This window comes from Leptonychotes weddellii, chromosome 2 (assembly GCF_054177405.1).
Source record: "Leptonychotes weddellii isolate Sample4059 chromosome 2, ASM5417740v2, whole genome shotgun sequence".
Taxonomy (NCBI): domain Eukaryota; kingdom Metazoa; phylum Chordata; class Mammalia; order Carnivora; family Phocidae; genus Leptonychotes; species Leptonychotes weddellii.
Window position 1 is genome coordinate 141662306 of NC_138370.1, and position 21185 is coordinate 141683490.

At 38.4% G+C, this 21185-nt stretch overlaps 1 protein-coding gene and 1 non-coding gene across 2 annotated transcripts in view; one reads left to right on the top strand and one right to left on the bottom strand.

Moving 5' to 3' along the window:
• Positions 1–21185, top strand: part of FRYL (FRY like transcription coactivator) — a 242644-nt gene that overhangs the window by 18088 nt on the left and 203371 nt on the right. Inside the window, exon 2 of the mRNA XM_081812875.1 lies at positions 19246–19421. The gene's annotated coding sequence lies outside the window, so the exon portion shown is untranslated. The remainder of the gene's footprint in view (positions 1–19245; positions 19422–21185) is intronic.
• Positions 7159–7294, bottom strand: LOC115943500 (U4 spliceosomal RNA). Its single transcript, XR_004078066.1, has one exon. It is a non-coding gene; the product is annotated as a U4 spliceosomal RNA (small nuclear RNA).

Genomic DNA, 21185 nt, shown 5'->3' on the forward strand with positions numbered 1-21185 from the left:
AATGTACAGCAGAAATGATAAAATTCTTAGAAGAAAATATGAATAAATCTTAATGACCTTAGCTAGGCAAAGCCTTAGGGCACTGAAAGCACAAGCAACAGAGAATAAAATAGATAAATTGGACTTTATCAAAATTAAAAACTTCTGTGCCTCAAAGGATACCATTAAGAAAGTGAAAAAGACAACACACCAAATTGGAGAAAAATATTTGCAATTTCTATCAAATAAGGGACTTGTATTTAAGGTCTATAAAGAACTCTAACAACTCAGTAATAAAAAGACTAACTAAAAATGAATAAACTGGTATATTTTATGGTATGTGAATTATATCTCAATGAAACCGGTTAAAAAGTGAGTCAAGTGGAATATGTTTAGAGATTTCTAGTCTTAAGGTATTCGAAATTAAAATCATTCTTTTTCCACTGCTTCTCCTTTTTGCTTTTGCCTTCTTACACTCTAGCTTCCAACTTCTGTCAGCTGTGCCTTTTAAACTGACAAGTTCAAGAACATTTACATTCTGTTCTGTAAGCTTAATGAAGTCTTTGGTGCTTTGTTTTTATGTTGGTCTGATGTCTTTTAATTATTGTGCAAATATTCATTGCAGAGCAGAGAAGTTATGGTGACCTTTCCTTCTCTATATGCCACTATCATGACTCCATGCCCATGGAAGGCTGCTCTTCCTAGCATCAAAGACAAATAGATTCTCTTCCTGTAATCCATCAGCTGCTCAAAATCATGTCACATTTTCCCACCCTTGAACCATGACTTCTTTTTTTTTTTTTTTAATTATTTTAAATTTTTCTTAAGTAATCTCTATGCCCAATGCAGGGCTCAAACTCATGACCCTGAGATCAGGAGTTGTATGCTCTACCAACTGAGCCACCCAGGTGCCCCAGAACCATGACTTTCTTGAATAGTTTTTTTTGTTGTTGTTGTTTTTCCTGATGTATCACTTTGGTTCTTTTGGCAGCATTTTGCAGAATATCTAACCACAGGGGACTTAGCTGATTATCTTGACCTTTCTTTTATTGTGGGTGGTTACTGTTGCTCCCAGCATCTTTTTCTCACTTATTAAAAGGTGGGAAGAAGGGGATAGGATGGGCACTGATTCATCGAGCTCTTTCCCCCCTTTAAGAGAAAAACCCCTAGTTTTGAAAAGTTTAAAAATTTACAAAATTGTGAGAATGTGAACTCTTGTCTAACTTTTACCTCGATTCATCAGTTATAAACATTTTGCTGTATTTGCTTTTTCCTTTATCTTTGTATATCTATAGTTGTTTTTTGGGGGAATCTTTTAAGAGAAAACTGCAGAGATCATGACTCTTTATTCTTAAATGCTTTACTCCGTGTCATCTATGAAAAGGACTTTCTCATGTGATCATGGAACAAGGATTAAATTCAGGAAATTTAACATTTGCGTTCACTGGGAAGCAGATGCTGAGGCCAGGAGTAAGATTCCTAAAAGAAGGAAGCAGGAGTGGGCAAGTGGAGCTGTCAGATTGTGATGAAGGAAGAAGCAGATCTGGAGTCAGGATTGTCCATTAGAAGAGTTCTGTGTTGGCTTGAAATTTCTTGGCCTGTACCTTGCCTTTCTCAGTCATGAGCTTGAGCTGTTCAGAGATTATCATGACCTCCTCTTGAGAGCTGAAGCCAACTCTGATGAAGCTAATAGCTTAATCATACTCTTCACACCTGGTGGTGAGTCTTTGGATGTGGGTGGTACATTTCCATGTCTACCATGATACAGTACTATAATATACAGTCTGTGTTCAGATTCACCAATTGCCCAGTAATACCCTTTATAGCAAATTTCCTCCCCATCAGATCTCTTTTCATCTTGGAAAAATCTTTCAAGAAGCTCCCCAGGTGATTTTCCTGTATGTCTCATTGGCCTGAAATGAATCACTTCTCCACAGTGGGACAGGAGAGATTCCTCAGGCCAATTGCTGGCAAGGGAGAATGGGATTTCCAGGCTTAGTTTAGACCTGTAATGACTTCATCCCATGGGTCTGGGGGAGAGGCTACCTTTTGTAATCATGTGTTTCTCACCTGATAACTCAAAAAAGAGAAAGAAAAAATTTAGGTTTCTTTAGCAAGGAGGAAGGGAGGAAAACTGGGTAGACAATTAGCAGCACTCTGTGGGAATTTTCTGTTGCATAATTTTTTTTTTCTATTGAGAAGAGAAACACATGCATTCCTGTCATTAAACCAGCTTCTTAGTTATTCTGTCTTTTGAATGGAATCCACTCCTTTCTTCCTTTCATGGAGTTCACTAATTTTATGTTTTAATAGGATGAATTATTGTCTAGTCCTGCACAGCTGCCATCCTGGGATGCCTTTTTCATTTCACTCTTGGATCATTTCCACTGTTTCTTGTGTTCTCACATCTACTTTAATGGTTTTCATCCTTGTTGCTAGAGAATACCCTCAAGTGATGTCCTTACATGTCTGAAAGTGTCTTTATTCAGCTTTTTTGATGGATCATTTGGATATAAAAATCTAGGTCAAAATTATTTCGCATTAGAAATTTCTGAGGCAGTGCTGTCTTCTGCAGCTCAGAGTTCCTGAGTTCAGTCAGATTCTTCATTTTAGTCCATTTTCCTCAAATCCTTTAGAATCTTTTGGTGGTTGTGTAATTTCACAAGATTTGCCTAAATGTTTTTTCACGGACCAGAAGGTAGGTCACTTCCTCTCATTTGTCACCTCGCTCCCTGTCTTATTTTGTAAGTGTCCTTTATTACTAATCTTTCCTTCTGAGCAATTTCACCACTGATGTGGATGGTTCATCCGATACCTTTGACAGACACTGTACTTCCTAGTCTCTTTCCTTGCTAATGGAAACCCAGTTTTGTTTGGGTATTTAGTGCTCATGTGTTTCATGGTCTTCCCCCCTGCCCCACCACCCCCATTCCAAAGGGGGCAGTTTGTGAATGTGGCTCAGCCTAAAGCCAGCTGTGTTCCATTCTCCTTGCTCATGACTGGTTTCGAGATAGTGGCACGTGAGGGAAGTCTGTGGGGAGTCTGGCTTCAACATATGAAGGTATAGCCCTTCTTTTGGATGATGTTATATGGGCTCATGATACTTGGAGCTGCTACTGCCATCTTGGGTTGAAGAGTTGGGAATGACTCTCACCTCAAAATTGTCTAAAACTGAACTGATCTCCAGTCCTTCCCTCACCCCATTTTCCCCCTCCATCTTTGCAGTTGCTAAGGCCAAAAATGTTGGCGTTATCCCTAACTTTACCCTTTCACGTCCCACATTTTATTTATTGGAAGATCCTACCAGTTCCTCCTTCAAATTATATTTACAATTTTACTGCTTTTTCCTATTTACGCACTGCCATCCTGGTCCGTGCTACTACCGTTTCTTGCCTGGGTTACTGCAACAGAGCAGTGCCTCCCAGGGAATTTCACTGGGGCTCAGCCAAACCTGTGGCCTATGGCAATCCATATTTGACATCACATTCACTTAGGGTACAGGAGAGGAGGGACAGGAAAAACAGCTTACCAGCAGAGGACAAATGTTCTTTTGGGGGGTGTCCTTGTAGCAGTGCAGAGAGAGAACAGCCCGGGGCACCTGGCTGGCTCAGTTGGTAGAGCATGTGACTCTTGATCCCGGGGCTGTGAGTTTAATTTCTACGTGGGGCCTGGAACTTATTTTAAAATAAAAAGTATATATATATATAAAAAAAAGGAACAGCCAGAGCTATTCTCTGTGCTTCTGCTTCCAGGTGAAGCTTAGGTGTGACTAATGAGGCCCACATGAATGGGTATGTAGCTAACATGACTGAGGAGCACCATGTTCTTCCACAAAAGCCATTATCTTATATGGTATGCACCCATGAGCATAGCTTCTAGGATTCCTACAAGGTATGCGCCCGATTGCGGGAGTCCCCACACTAAGAGCAGCCCAGAGTTACAGCCACTCTCCAGGTATTTATAGTCCCGCTCAGTCCCAAGCAATGTACCAGTGGGTCATTTTTACCATAAGCCATGTTGCCTAGTAACACAGCTGACATTCTGTGGTTTCTGACATTCATGGTTTCCTGGGGAACAGAGCTAGAAAGTTAACTGAATCCAAGAGCAATTTCTCCTGCTGAAAGACAAGGGTTTTTCTAACACTTCAGTCACAAAGAGCCTGCCACCGAAAGGTCCCCCACTGCTGGGCTTCTCCCCGTCCGCTCCTTCTCGGCACAGTGGCCAGAGCGCTCCTTTAAAACGTAGGACAATCACGTCCCTCTTCTGCAGACTCTGGTGACTCCTCGGCTCACTTAAAGCACATTTGTCTATAGGCCGTCCTTGAGTTAGTCCCTTATTACCTTTCTGATCCTTTTTTCCCTTACTACTCTTGCCCTTGCTCATCGGCTGTCATCACCTTTGTTCTCGCTCTGATGTGCCAGGCAGGTTTCTGCCTCAGGGCTTTTGTGTGGCTCTTTCCTGTGGCTGGAACACGCTCATTCCTGCTATCCACCTGGCTCACTCTTCCGTTCTTTGTTCACATGTCACCTTTCCAACACGCTGTATTCCATTTAAAAATTGCAACTCCTGCCACGCCGAGCGCTTGACAGTCCATGATTCTTTTTTTCTTATAGCTTCTTTCACCTTTTCATACTCCATAATGATACGTATTGTTTATCGTCTCCCACTGTTAGCATGTAAGCTACAGGAGGGCAGCATTCTTCGTTGACATATTCTTCATTGACCTATCTCAGCTGCCTAGGACAGTGCCTAACATGGAGTTGATGATTAGTAATTTTATTTTTCATATATATTTAACGGTTTTATTTGTCAGAGCGCGAGCGCACAAGCAGGGGGAGCAGCAGAGGGAGAGGGAGAAGCAGGTTCCCCACTGAGCAGGGAGCCCGACGTGGGGCTTGATTCCAGGACCCTGGGATCATGACCTGAGCTGAAGGCAGACGCTTAACCGACTGAGCCACCCAGGCACCTTTGTGCATACAGATTTTTTTTTTTCTTTAAAGATTTTATTTATTTATTTGACAGAGAGAGACACAGCGAGAGAGGGAACACAAGCAGGGGGAATGGGAGAGGGAGAAGCAGGCTTCCCGCTAAGCAGGGAACCTGATGCGGGGCTCGATCCTAGGACTCTGGGATCATGACCTGAGCGGAAGGCAGACGCTTGTCGACTCAGCCACCCAGGTGCCCCCTTGCATACAGAATTTTTAACGTGCTTTTGGATTATTTGGTAAATTTCCCCTTTGGGTTAGAGGTTTATGAACGTTTTAGTAGACTTGACACATATAGCCCAATTATTTTCCAGGATCTTGTCAACCATACGGGAATGTATCTTTAAAAAAAAAAAAAAGCTTGGGGTGATTTAATTGAACTCTTACGATGTTCCCTAGTACTTTTCTAGATACTTGGGTGACAGTAATTTATTTTCTTTATATGTCTGTGGAAAGGAGCTACATACCCAGGATGGAAGTCAAGGAAGATTTCGTAAATAATGGTAGTAGAACCCTCAGTATTAAATAGTGGGTGAATATCTTGATTTAACTTAAACCTAAAAACTTGCCATTCTCAGTCTTATCTGGATCATGGCCCCCTTTGAGAATCTAATAACTCTGGACCTCTCACTAGAAAATGCTTATAAACACATATTTTATATTTTTCGTGCAACTTATTGTACTGTAAATTGATTTATCACAGGCCACAGAAAACCCATCTTTGCAAAGATTTTGATCTTGTTTTTGTGTTCAATTATTTGCTACATCCAGGAAAAAAAAATCAAATTTTTGATAAACTTTATTTTCAGAAGTTAATTTTAATGGAAAGACCAGTTTATGATAAGTTGAAATTCTGGCATTGTCTTTGATATAGCTATACATATGTTATTTTAAAAAATTTCCAAACAATTTTACTTTTTTGTTTTAATGGCAACCAAAGCTGAAAACCTGTTTTGTAAGATGTGTGGGGACATTTGGAATCAGAGCCAGATCAGATAAGACAAGAGGTTTTTTTTCCCCCCCATTAAAAATTTAAAAAAAAAATCTTTATTTTTTATAGACATTATTCTCTATAAAGACTTTTTAAGAGCAGTTTTAGATTCACAGCAAAATTGAAAGTACATGTTCCCACTGCTCCTATTCATGTGTCCTCTCCCTCATTATCAACATCCCCCACGAGAGTGGTACATGTGTTATAATTGATGAGCCCACATTGTCCCATCATAATTACCACAGTCCCCAGTTTACAGTAGGGTTCACTTTTGGTGTTGTGTATTCTATGGGTTTGGATAAATGTTTAATGATATGTCTCCATCCTTGTGTCATGCAGAATATTTTCATTGCCCTATAATCCTTTGTGCTCTGCCTGTTCATTCCTCTTCCTTAAACCCCTGGCAACCAGTGATCTTTTTATTGCCTCCATAGTTTTGCCTTTTCCAGAATGTCATGCAGTTGAAATCATACGGTGTGTAGCTTTTTCAGATTGGCTTCTCTCACTTAGCATTATATATTTAAGGCTCCTATTTCCTGGCTTGATAGCTTATTTCTTTTTAAGTGCTGAATGATATTCCATTGTCTGGATGGACCACAGTTTATCCATTCATCTACTCAAGAACATCTTGGTGGCTTCCAAGGTTTGGCAGTCGTGAATAAAGCTGCCTAACACGTATGTTTGCAGGTTTTTGTGTGGACATGTTTTCAAGTCCTGTAAACACTAAGGAGCACAATTGCTGGGTCATATGGTTAGAGTCTATTTAGTTTTCTAAGAAATCTCCAAACTGTCTTCCAAAGCAGTGGTTCCATTTTTGCATTTCCACCTGCATTGAGTGAGAGTCCTTGTCACTTCACATCCCTTCCAGCATTTGTTGTCAACTGTTCCAGATTTTGGCCATTCTAATAGAAGTCTGGCAACATCTCATTTTAATTTGCATTTCCCTGTTGACATACGATTTGGAGCGTCTTTTCATATGCTTATTTGCAGTATGCATATTTTTGGTTAGGTGTTTGTTAAGGTCTTTGGCCCATTTATTTATTTGAGTGAGAAAGAGTACATGCGTGTGTGTGCGTGCATGCAGAGGGGGTGGGGAGGGGAAGGGAGAGAGAATCTCCGTGTGGGGCTTGATCTCTTGACCCTGAGATCATGACTTGAGCCCAAACTAAGAGTCTGACGCTTAACGGACTGAGCCAACCTGGTGTCCCTTTGGCCCATATTTATATCAGATTGTTTTCCTATTCTGGTTAAAGATTTTTTTGTGTATTTTAGTTTCGATTAGCAATAATCGTGCCTCGGATAAACCTCATTGGCTATGATACTGCCACTGCACAAAGCTCTTTGTGAATTTTAGATAACAGTCCTTTTTAGGGGGGGGTGTGTGTGCGCGCGCATGCACACACGCGCATATGTGTGTGTGTGTTGTAAATTTTTTTTCCCCAGGCTGTGGCTTGTCTTCTCATTCTCTTGGCATTGTCTTTTGCACAGTAGGTTTTTCATTTTAATTAAGTTAGTTATCAATTATTTCTTTCATGGATTGTGCCTTTGGTATTTAAAAAGTCGTTGCCATACCCCAGGTCATCTAGGTTTTCTCTTTTGTTATTTCCTAGTTTTATAGTTTTGCATTTCACATTCAGGTCCTTGATCCATTTTGAATTAATTTTTGTGAAGGGTTAAAGGTCTGTATCTAGATTCTTGTTCTTTTTTTTTTCATGTGGATGTCCAGTTGTTTCAGCCCATTTGTGGAAAAGACCATCTTTGCTCCATTGTATTGCTTTTGTTCCTTTGTCAAAGATCAGTTTGGCTGTGTTTATGTGGGTCTGTTTCGAGATTCTCTATTCTGCTCCATTGATCTTCCCCAACATTATACTGTCTTGATTATCCTAGGTTTATGTTAAGTCCTGAAGTCGGATATTGTCAGTCTTCTGACTTTGTTCTTTTCCTTCAATATTATGTTGGCTATTCTGAGTCTTTTGCCTCTCTGTATAAACTTTACAGTTTGTTGATATCTACAAAATAACATACTGGGATTTTGATTGGGATTACATTGAATCTATAGATTAAATTGGGAAGAACTGACATCTTGACAATATTGAGTCTTCCTGTCCATGAACATGGAATATCTCTCCATTTATTTAGTTCTGTGATTTTGTTCACCAGAATTTTATGGTTTTCCTCGTATAGATCATATACACGTTATGTTAAAATTATACCTAATTATCTCATTTTTGGGTGATACTAATATAATTGGTATTATTTTTAATTTCAAATTGTTTGTCCACTGCTGGTATATAGGAACACAATTGGCTTTTATATATTAACCTTGTATCCTGCAACCTTGCTATAATTGCTTATTAGTTCAGGGTGTGTGTGTGTGTGTGTGTGTGTGTGTGTGTGTATTCTTTTGGGTTTTCTATTTGGTGATCAACATATTTGCAAACAAAGACAGTTTTATTTTTTTCTTTCTAATCTGTATATAATTTCTTTTCTTTTTTTTTTTTTTAAAGATTTTATTTATTTATTTGACAGAGAGACACAGCGAGAGAGGAAACACAAGCAGGGGGAGTGGGAGAGGGAGAAGGAGGCTTCCCGCTGAGCAGGGAGCCCGATGCGGGGCTCGATCCCAGGACCCTGAGATCATGTCCTGAGCCGAAGGCAGACGCCTAACGACTGAGGCACCCAGGCGCCCCTATAATTTATTTTCTTATTGCATAGCTAGGACTTCCAATACAATGTTGAAAAGGAGTGGTGAGAATGGACATCTTGCCTTGGTCCTGATCTTACTGGAGAAACTTACAGTTTTTTACCATTAAGTATGATATTAGCTGTAGTTTTTTTGTAGATAATCTTTATCAAGTTGAAGCAGTTGCCCTCTATTCCAATTTAATGAGTGTTTTTATCATGAATGGGTGTTGGATTTTGTCAGATGCTTTCCTGTATCCATTGATACGGTCATGTGATTTTTCTTTTTTAGCCTGTTAATGTGATAGATTACATTAATTGATTTTCAAATGTCTTTTGATACTGCTGGCCTCATAGAATGAGTTAGGAAGTATTCCCTCTGCTTCTAATCTCTGAAAGTTATTGTAGAGAATTATTATAGTTCTTCCATAACTGTTTGGGAGAATTCACCAGTGAACACATCTGGGCCTAGTGTTTTCAGTTTCAGAATAATATTTCAATTAATTACTGATTGAATTTTGAAAAATAAGTATAGGGCCATTCAGATTATATTTTCAAAGAATTAGTCCATTTCATCTAGGTTATTAAATTTGTGGGCATATACTTGTTCATAGTATTTATTTTTTTAATGTATATGGAATCTGTAGTGATGTCCCCTTTTTCATTTTTTTTTTTTTAATTTTATTTATTTATTTGACAGACTGAGAGAGCACAAGCAGGGGGAGTGACAGAGAGAGAGGGAGAAGCAGGCTGTCCACTGAACAAGGAGCCCGGTGTGGGCCCGTCCCTGCTTTCATTTTTGATATTAGTAATTTGTGTCCTCTCTCCTGTTTTTCTTAGCCAGCTTTTGGTTTCATTGATTTTTCGCTATTGATTTCATGTTTTCAGTTTCACTGTTTTCTGCTCTAATTCTTATTTCTTTCCTTCTGATTACTTTGAATTTAATTTGCTCTTTTTCTAGTTTTCTAAAGTGGAAACTTAGATTGCTGATTTTAGATTAATATACATATTTACTACTATAAATTTCCATCTAAGCACTGCTTTTGATACATCCCACAAATTTTAAGAATTTTCATTTTCATTCAGTTCAAAATATTTTAAAATTTCTTTTGAGATTTCTTCTTTGACCATGTATTATTTAGAAGTATGTTCTTTAGGGATGCCTGGGTGGCTCAGTCAAACATCTGCCCTTGGCTCAGGTTATGATCCCAGGGTCCTGGGATCGAGTCCCACATCAGGCTCCCTGCTCAGTGGGGAGTCTGCTTCTCCCTCTGCCTGCCGCTCCCCCTGCTTGTGCTCTCTCTCTGTCTGACAAATAAATAAAATCTTGGGGAAAAAAAAAGTGTATTCTTTAATCTCCCAAGTATTTTGTGATTTTCCAGTTAGCCTTTCCTTTTTTTTTTTTTTCCAGACTTATGTATTTGAGAGAGAGAGAGAGAGCGGGCATGAGCAGGGGGAGGGGTGGAGGGAGAAGCAGTCTCCCTGCTGAGCCTGGAGCCCTATATGGGGCTCCGTCCCAGGACCCCGGGATCATGACCTGAGCTGAAGGCAGAAGCTTAACCAACTGAGCCACCCAGGTGCCCCTTCAGTTATCTTTCTGTCATTGATTTCTGGTTGAATTCCACCATGAACTGAGAGTAGGCATTGCAGGGTTTTGTTCTTTTAAGTTCACTAAGTTGTATTTTGTGGGCCAGAATGTGGTCTGTTTTGGTGAATGTTCCATATGAGCTTGGAAAGAATGTGTATTCTGCTCTTGCTGAATGAAGTAGTCTAGGTATGTCAGTTACATCCAGCCGATTGATGGTGTTGTAGAGTTCAGCTATGTCCTTATTGATTTTCTGCCTGCTGAATCTGTTCATTTCTGAAAGAGCAGTGTTGATGTCTTCAACTATAATAGATTCATTTATTTCTCCTTGCAGTTTTAACAGTTTTTGCCTCATGTATTTTGATGTTCTATTGTTAGGCATATACACATTGAGGCTTGTTAGGTCTTGGAGAATTGACCCTTTTGTCATTATGTAATGGTCCTCTTTATCCTTAATAACTTTCCTTGCTTTTAAATCTGCTCTGTATGAAAGTAATATAGCTGTTCCATTTTTATTTTGATTAGTGTTAGCGGGTATATCTTTCACCATGAAGTTACCTTTTTTTTTTTTTTTTAAAGTAAACTCCACACCCAGTGTGGGGCTTGAACTCATGACCCTGAGATCTAGAATTGAGTGCTCTACTGACTGAGTCAGCCAGGAGCCCCTCCATGCAGTTACTTTTAATCCATACGTGTCTTTACATTTAAAGTGGGTTTCTTGTAGACAGTCTGCCTTGCTTTTTGATTTACTGTGACAGTTCTCTTTTAATTGGTGCATTTAGACAATGTCCAAACTGATTATTGCTGTAGTTGAATTAATAACTATCATATTTGTTACTGTTTCCTAATTGTGGCCTTGTTTTTTGTTCTCTTTTTTGGATTCTAATCTTTTTCTGCCTTTGATGTTTTTTTTTTTTTTAAGATTTATTTATTTGGCAGAGAGACGCAGTGAGAGAGGGAACACAAGCGGGGGAGTGGGAGAGGGAGAAGCAGGCCTCTCGTGGAGCAGGGAGCCCGATGCAGGGCTCGATCCCAGGACCCTGGGATCATGACCTGAGCCGAAGGCAGACGCTTAATGACTGAGCCACCCAGGCACCCCGCCTTTTATGGTTTTAATTTGAACATTTTATATGATTGTTTTTCTCCTCTCTTAGCTTATTGTACTTCAAAAAATTGTTTTTAGTCATTGCCCTAGAGTTTGCAATATACATTTACAAGGAATCCAAATCCACTTTCAAATAAGACTATACTATTTCATGGGTAGTGCAATTACCTTATAATAAAATAATCCTAATTCCTCTCACCCTTCCCTTTTTCATTCATTTCATTTATATAAGCATATATAATCGAATACATTGTTGCTAGTACTTTGAACGAACTGTTGTTAGCTCAATTAAGAGTAAGAAAAAGTTTTAATTTTACCTTCCCTTACTCCTTCTTTGATGCTCCTCCTTTCTTTATGTACATTAAGAGGTCTATTGGCAACAAATTACCTTGGTTTTTGTTTGAGAAAGTCTTTATTTCTCCTTCATTTCTAAATGATGATTTTGCAGGGTACAGAATTCTAGATTTTTTTTTTCTGTCAGTATATTAAATATTTTACTTTACTCTCTTCTTGCATGGTTTCTGAGAAGTCAAATGTAATTCTTATATTTGCTTCTCCATAGGTAGGGTGTTTTCTTCCCCCTCTGGCTTCTTTCAGGACTTTTTATTTTTGATTTTTCTGCATTTTGAGTGTGATATGCCTGGTCGAAGTTTTTTTTTTTTTTTTGGTGTTTATCCTGCTTGGTGGTCTCTGAGTTTCCTAGATCTGTAGTTTGGTGTCTGACATTAATTTGGAAAAATTCTCCGTCATTATTGTTTCAAATATTTCTTCTGTTCTTCTAGTATTCTTATTATGTATATGTGACCTATTTTGTAGTGTCCTACATTTCTAGGATATTCTATTTTTTTTCCAGTCTTTTTTCTTTTCAGTTTTCTTTTTTTAAAGATTCATTTATGTCAGAGAAAGAGAGCACGAGCACATGCGCAGGGGGAGGGGCAGAGGGAGAGGGAGAGAGAGTCCTAAACAGACTTCTTGGGTGCCTGGCTGGCTCAGTCGGTAGAGCACGCAACTCTTGATGTCAGGGTTGTAAGTTCGAGCTTCATGTTGGATGTAGAGATTACTTAAAAAAAAATAATAATAAAATAAAAATCTTAATAGTTCAGGTTTTCTTACCCTGGCACTGATCTCCATGGAAGTTTCTATTCCATTAATTTATGATTCTCTGTATTTGTCTGTTTCTTCAATTCTGGGAGTAGTGATTTGCCCTATGACCTCACTTTTTTTATGCATCTAGAGTTTTTGCATTTTCCGTTCATCTTTTTACTTTTTGTTAGGATGAAGTGGTAACTTCTAGAGGTATTATTTGCTGAGGTACAATGCTGGGGGCGGTAAAGATTTAGGGGGATGTATTAAGAGCTGAGTTTGAAGTCTTATTTGGTGTCCAAATGGATGATTAAATTTTTGAGGTTCATGCTCAGGAGAGAGAATGGGGCTAGAGATACCATCTATATGCTGACAAATCCCAAGTTTGAATGTAAGATCTTGAGACTGGATAAGTAAGGTCACTTAGAGGTAAATGTCAGTGGACAAGAGGGCAGGGACTGACCCTGTGCTCTCCAATGTTCTGAAGTGGGAAAGAGGCAGAGGAATTGCAGCTCATAAGGAAGAAGAAGAAAACCAGCAGTGTGGCATTTTGCAATCCAGGTGAAGGTCTTTCAAAAAGGAGGGAGAGAAATGTTGCTGTAGAGTCAATTCAGATGAGGCCTGATATTAACCTTTAGATTTCATGAGGGGTGGAGGTCATTAGTGACATTGACAAGCAGTCCTATGGAGTGGAAGGTAAAAAGCCGTGTAGTGGATAGAAGAAAAAATAGGACAAAGAAGGGAAGTGAAATACTGCATAGAGGCAACTATGTGGGTGACTTTTATTATAAAAGGGAGCAAAGAGATGCTGTAGTCACTGACAGGGGTTTTGTGGTCAAGGGAGGTAAATGATCTGGTCACCAGTTCCAGTATGTGTGTATATGGGGCTTTCCCATACCACCAAGCAATTCTTAGACCCCTGCTGGGTGTCCTACAATTCATTTCAATTCTAACACTACCTGGAGATATCATCAGATCGTACAGTTTAAGGGGTGAGTCCTATAAGACCATCTCCACTCCCTTCTACCCCCAACCCCCAAAGTCACACTTCAGACACCAGTCCAGCTTGTCAACCTGTGCTCCTGGACCTATTGGCTATAGATTAGAGGTTCCAGCAGATTCCTCCTCAGGTTCAATTCATTTGCTGGAGTGGCTCACAGAACTCGAAGAAACATTTTACTTACTAGGTTACTAATTTATTATAAAACTGGGCGACAGCCAGATGGAAGAGATGCATAGGGCAAGCTATGGGGAAAGGGTGAGGAGCTTTCATGCCCTTGAGTGTGCCACTTTCCCCACATCTGCACGTATGCAACACGGAAGCTCTCCGGACCCCGTCCTTTTGTGTTTTTATGGAGGTTTCATTACACCGGCATGATGATTGTGTCTTTGGCCATTGGCGATTGATTCAACCTCCAGCCTCCCCGCTGACACCACGTGAGGGGCTGGGGTGACACTGAAAGTTCCAACCCTCTAATCACAGGTTGGTTCTCCTGGCAACTAGTTCTGATCCTTGGGTGTGGTCCAAAAAGTCACCTCATTAACAACAAAAGACACCTTTAAGGCTGTCATCACTTAGGAAATTGTAAGGGTTTTGGGAGTTCTGTGCCAGAAATGGGACAAAGACCAAATATATATTTCTTATTACAAATCACAATGTCATCGGAGGGCTCTTTTTGTCCTTCCCTTAAGGTGGGGATCATTAAGAATGTTTGTATGCTGATGGGCATGGTCCTTTGGGAAGGGAGAAAAAAGATGTGGATTTTTGTCAGCTTGAAACCAGTATTCTGTTTTAAAAATGGCTTGGAGATTGTTGGTGTTAGGTTGAGTTTTCTCTACCCCACCCTCTTTAGGGAAACTTTATAATTTTATTTTTCTCTTTTGGCTTGCTTAATCTTATTGTGTATCTTGACAGATTTTTATCTTTCACATTTCTGGTAAATAGTGATTATTAGGAAGTTGAACCAATTGTGTATAAAAAAATGTAAAAGACATTTTACGGGGAATGTGTTTCCTAAGACCCATTGTTTACCACAAAAAGGAAACCACTGACTTCGTATTACATCAATGAAGATAAAATTATTTTGTGAACACAGTACTTCTTTTATGAGTAACATTTTTCATACTGTGTGCAAAAGAAATTATTTTATGAAAACAATAAGTTAATGGGAATTGTAGGCTTTGTTACAAGTAGGAATTTATTTAGAGAGCCCTTAAACAATCAGATTTTGCTTCATAACATTTTAAATTCTTCTAATTGTGGAGTTATTTGCTATAATTTAAATTATGAAAAAATATAGTTTAAGCAGCTTAAATGTTAGGTATTTAATAATTTCTTGAAATAAAAGTTTTAGCTAATTTGAGGGAGAAAATATAGCAATACAGGATGGTAGGAATATTTACTTTCATTCTGAAGCGAAGAAGGAAATCAAATTACTGTTAACTATAGCTAATATTATAGTGAGACTATATTTAAAGTATAAGTAGACCATACATCATAACCTTGTATCTCCCCTTCTATTGTAAACTCATGCTTCGTAGAAGAGTCCTCAGGTAAAGTTTGATAGAAACAACCAAATTTATAGAACATAGGGATGTTATACTAAATTTGGGGTCATTGAGGACAAGCCTCCTTGGACTTCTCAGTTGGAATTTTATCCTCTACCCCGGCCCTCCCTTGCCTCCCACCTCCCATCCCTGCTGGGCAGAAATATCTCTGAATATATCTTTAGCAGCAATAAGGTCTCCCAAATTCTGAGTATCTAAGAAATGTACCTGTGGAAAAGCATCTCAGAAAAGCCAGAGATTGTAAGATGTTTGGATTTTAAACTATGTTGTATAATAGACACAACTTTGTTATATAACTGTGACCCTTGCGCTAGTGTGGTGATTTCCAACTTTATTTGGTCTACATATAATTTGCACATAAGGAGATAAATGTATATGTGGATATATGTCAGATAGTAATAACTTCTATGATAAAAACAAAGTGGAAATAGGAAAGTAACATAGGAGGCCTACCTAATACTGCATGGTTTCCTGAGCCTTCTTTTTCTTTTACCAATTGGGAATAATAATAACCCTACCTCCTCAGGGTCGTGTGGACTTAATTGTCTGCGAAATGCACCTAGCAGAATGCCTGGTATCATACCAGATTATCCACTATGTGTTTTCCTTTTCCCTTTCTTTTTGTAGTTTGAGTCCTCTAAATCTCCAGGGTACAGAGAATGTGTAAACCATGAGTTTAAACTAGAATGTGTTTAAACCATGTCCTTTGTGTGGTTTTGAAGTTCTTGTTGAAAAGGTAAATGATAAGATGAATGAACCTTGAGGATATCATGCTCAGTGAAATAAGCCAGTCACAAAGGACAAATCCTGTGTGATCCCACTCCAGTGAGGTCCCCAGAGTAGACTCCTAGACAGAGAGAGTAGAATGCTTGTAACCAGGGGCTGGGGAGAGGGAATGGGGAGTTAGTGTTTAATGGTCACAGAGTTTCAATTTTGCAAGATGGAAAGAGTTCTGGAGATGGATGAATGGTGGTGATGTTTGTGTAACAGTGTGGATGTACGTTAATGTTACTGAACTGCACACTTAAAAATGGTTAAGATGGTAAATTATATGTTAGGTGTATTTCACCACAATTTTTTAAAAAAACAAATGATGAAACTACTGGTTTTTTTGGTATGCCTTGCATTTCGTATTTTTGGTAGATATTACTGAATCAAGTTGTCTCCCCCACTTTTTATTGAGATATAATTGACATACAACACTAAGTTTAAGGCATGCAGCATAATGACTTGACATATACTGTGAAATGATTATGAATCAAGTTGCTCTTGACTAAATAATGAAGTAGTGGGTTACTGTTCTTATACCATGAATCTGTATGAGATTCCCATCCATTGAAAACTATTGATTATCAGAAATTTTCATCATCTTAACTTTCAGAGGTATCAAACCTTGAACTATTGTTTTTAGGGCAAAGAGTGTGGTATGGCTGGAAAATACAATTTTTTCAAATTTTCAATTTGAAAAATATTTATAGAGCACTTATTCTGTTGAGTGAATAACAGTAACCACATTTGTTGAGTGATATATGCTGGCTCTTAGTTTATACTTAATAATACTTATTATAGTTGTAGCACTTTATGATCTTTATAAAATAGTCCTTGAAGGTGTGACGGTTGAGAAATCCAGTGCTCGAGTTGGATAAGTGATTTTCTACTTTAGAAATGACTTTAGAGGAATTTCAGTGCATCGAAACAAAGAGTGGACATTCTAGATGGAAAAAGAATGTGGGTGTAGGAATGGGATATGTTTGCATGGAGCAGAGTTCAGCCTGACTGTAGTCTAGAGAATATTAGGGAGATGTGCTAGCAGTTGACTTTCTGCCATTAGGATCTTGACTTTGAGGCTAATAAATTTCTGGACTTTATTCTGTAGGAATTAGGAGTACCACTGTATATTACCAAGCCAGAGAATTTTGTGATCACAGTTGTGTATTTGGCAGCAATCTCTGAGGTGCATTGGAGTAGTGAGGGAGGGGAGGTCAGATGCAAGTTAGAATGGGCACTTAGAATTCTTTTGAAGTCATTAGGAAGAGTATTTTAGTATTTAGTATTGGAGTCAGAGTGCAAGTGATTGGAAATCGAGGATAAGTTGATAGGTGAGAAAGAAGAGGCACAAATGCGTGCTAGGAGGAAATCAAGAGGAGTCTATGGTGCGTGAATGTGAGAAAATTTTTTTTTTTTGCTTAATGGTCATCTGAATATATAGGTCAGATGTAAGTGTAACTTTGAAAAGGGAGGATTTGGAGAACCTAAGAGCATAGGAAGAGGGATTTCAGCACCCTTGAATTGAATTTGAAGAGTTTACATTGGGCATCCTCTTTTAGTTTAAGAGACAAGTTATCTGTAGAGTTCAAGACTGTGGTGGGCCTGGGAGCTTAAAGAGTAGAAAAGTTTCAGCGTCTCTAAGACAGAACTCAGTAGGGTCAACCGTCACTCTTTAGAGCGTGAGATAGATTGGTAGGAATAGTGGTGTACTTTGTCAGTTTTTTTATACAAACTACTTGTATAGAGTAAACTTTCTTATACAATATTGGTTGTATAATCAACCGGTAGTTGGGTTGGTTACACAGAAAATTTGTTTAAAGTGAGGAATCATTAGAAAGATAAATACCTTAAATATTTTATAATTGAAAAGTATAAAATGCTTATACATCATCAATCATTTGTATAACTCAGGCCTTCTCTTTAGGATATTTTTTAAGGAACTTGGCTTTTTCAAATCATACAGCTTAATTTTCAGAGACCCAGCATTTTCTTTGCACTCATATTTTTGATGTAATATTTAAGTTACATAATTATTGCAAATACAATTGGCATAAACAGATTTTGGGGCAGATATAGTTTACTCTTGGTAAGCATGCAGCTCAATTGTTAGGGAAAAAATAAGACGGTGTAACACAGAGGATTCCCTGCCTCCCCCAAGAGGAAATTGAAACTTGAAAGTTCTGGTTCATTTATGGTTTAAGATTAGCAAGAGTCCTGTTTTATCTTGAATCCAGTGCCTTTCCCATTATATAGTGTTGGAAGGTGATAAGGAATAATATGGGAAATACTGGTCAGTGGTGAAGAAGCTACAGACTACATATATATTTTTTTAATATAGCAGCTTCATTAAGATATAATTCACATACCATGCAAATCACCGAAGTGTACAATATTCACAAAATTGTGCAGCCATCACCACAGTTGATTTTAGAACATCTTCAGCATCCCCAAAAGAAACACTGTACCGATTAGCAGTCATTCCTCCTCTCCCCCCACCCGCCCTAGTCAACCACTAGTCTATTTTCTCTGTATGTAGATTTGTCTATTCTAGGCACTTCATATAAATAGTATCACGTAATATGCGGCCTGTGTGGCCTTTTGTGATTAGTTTCTTTTACTTAGCATAATGTTTTTAAGATTCATCTATTTTGTAGCATGTATCAGTACTTCATTCTTGTTTGAGGCAGAAATATTCCATTGGATGGGATATACCACATTTTATTCATTCATCAGTTGATGACATTTGTATTGTTTCTGCCTTTTGGTTATTACAAATAACCCTACTATGAACATTTATATACATATTTTTGCAGGTATATATCTTATTATTTCTCTTGGTATATAACCAGGAGTGGATTGCTGGGTCATGTGTAACTGGTTGTTTCCTGTATTTCACTTTTACAAATAATCCCACAACAGTCCTGCTGTATGCTTGATTTTGTGAGTGTACAAGTATATCTGTAGGAGAATGTCCCAGAAATAGGATTGTTGGGTCAAAGGATAAAGACATTCTTAATTTTGTAGATATTGACATTATCACCAGCAACAGAAAGTGCTTATTTCTTAGGGTACTTTGGGGTGTACCTTTTGAAATAAAGGCAGTTCTAGGGTTATTACCCCAAGTCCCATAAGGTATATGTCCTCAAGTACTAGGGAAGCACTCTTATGATTGCTCTTGTGTCATTAAGGAACAGTTAATTATGTTTAGATGGTAAGGAAATTTATAATACATTTGAGAAAGATGTTGTGGGTGGCAAAAAAAATCTTTAAATCCTTCAAAAGACTAATTCTCATTTTGTTTTCTCTCTCCAGATAGTCTTTCCCTTTGTAGTTGAGATTTTTATGCAAGAAAGTTCTTCTTGTCTAGATTCTCAATGATAAAAACTAATTTCAATAATGATATTCTATGAAAACTGCTAAAATGTTACAACTTCTGTTTTAAACATGGGTATTACTAATAACCATATTTCTTTCTTTTCTCTCATTTTTTGTCTTCCAGCCTTTAATATCCCATATTCTGCTTTGTACATGGTGAATCACTACTGCTTTGCACCAGCGAGCCCACTCGTGTGCCTATAAAGTACAAGCTCCACACTGAAAAAGCTTCTAGATGGATCCTTTCCCAAATTGGTGTCTTTTCTACAAACTCTGTGCCTCAACAACCTGTTCTAAGTGGTAAGGATATGTATGTTTTATTTTTTCTATTTATTTATTTTGTTTATGTATTTATTTTTTTAAAGATTTTATTTATTTATTTGACAGAGAGAGACAAAATGAGAGAGGGAACACAAGCGGGGGGGGGGGGCGGTGGGAGAGGGAGAAGCAGGCTTCCCGTGGAGCAGGGAGCCCGATGCGGGGCTCGATCCCAAGACCCTGGGATCATGACCTGAGCCGAAGGCAGATGCTTAACGACTGAGCCACCCAGGCGCCCCCTTTTCTATTTATTTTAAAAAAAGATTTTATTTATTTGAGAGAGAGACAGAGAGCACAAGGGGGAGGAGGGGCAGAGGGAGAGGGACAAGGGGACTCCCCGCTGAGCACTGAGCCTGACTCGGACTCCATCCCTGGGCCCTGAGATCATGACCCGAGCTGAAACCAAGAGCCAGACACTAAACGGACTGAGCCACCCAGGCACCCCAAGGATATGTACTTTTTAACAGAATAATAGAACTTTGTGAAAACAATTTTTTTTGTGGGGGGGATTGCCTTCTATTGTGCCTTCTCTTCTCACAGATGAGTAATACCTGCATTTTTTTTTTTTTTTTTTTGCTAATTTTTAAAAATCACATCTAAAAATAGCAACGTGAGATTTTTGGAGGCTTCAGAACATTCTTTCCATATGAGATTCTAGGTCCAGTGTAATATCTGATATTTATAAAGAATATAAAAATATATAAACAACTGTATATACATTATGTACTCTATATGTACTCCATTAATCCCTTATTGGAAGGTTGGGTAGTTCATCCCATTACTGTCTTTTCCTATCTATTTAGGTACGTGGAGTCCACTGGGTCAAGAACATTGTCTTAATTCCTATTGATGTACATTATGTAGTTACATATTTATGGAGATGATAAGAGAGGTGTGTGATGCCAACTCTTCTTTTTTTAGCCTGGCACTATGTGTGCCTTTTCATATTCTAACAGTTTTTGGAAGCATAGATGCTAGTTAGCCAACATGTTTTTTGAACATCCCTGAGATTTACTCAATACATTTTTGGCCGGGTGGGGGTGGGGTGGGGCAGAGGCATAAAATTGAGCAGAACCAGTTGCTGTTATAGGAGACGTTTAAAAGAAAATTATTGAAGTAGGCTTATTTTGAGTGTTAGTCAACAAATATTTACCAAATGCCTGCTCTTGATGCATGGAAATATATAATGACATTTAGCACTGTAGAGAAGTCACCAAATGGAACCATGGTGTTAGGTGAGGATGCAAGGTAGGGAGGTTGAGTGCAGAATGGGGTACGTTTTAGCCCTAGTTCTAATCATTAATTGCATTGTGTTTTTGAGTGCAAGTTAATTAGCCTTAGTAGAGCTCAGTTTTCTCATCTATGAAATGAGTGAATTAAACTAAATGATTTATAAGGTGTTTTGGTGCTTTCATACATCTAACACTTTTATGATTGTAATGAACAAATTGGTAGATTGTTGGTTTTTTGAGGATACCTTTCTTCTGTAACTCCTTTGATAGATTTTTAGACTATATTCTTTGAATTACGGAGTTCCAATAAGGCTTCCACTAACCGAACATTTTTCAATTAATCGTTTTGTTTTGATGTCTTTTATTTCTCTCCACATTTTTATTCTTCTCTTGACCTCCGGAATTTTCCATTATTTGACTCCGATACTCCCTTTCTGTCTCTTGTATCATGTTGGTGGCTCTCATCATGCTTCTTTGTCTGCCTAGCCTCCATCATTTTCACCTTACTAATTTT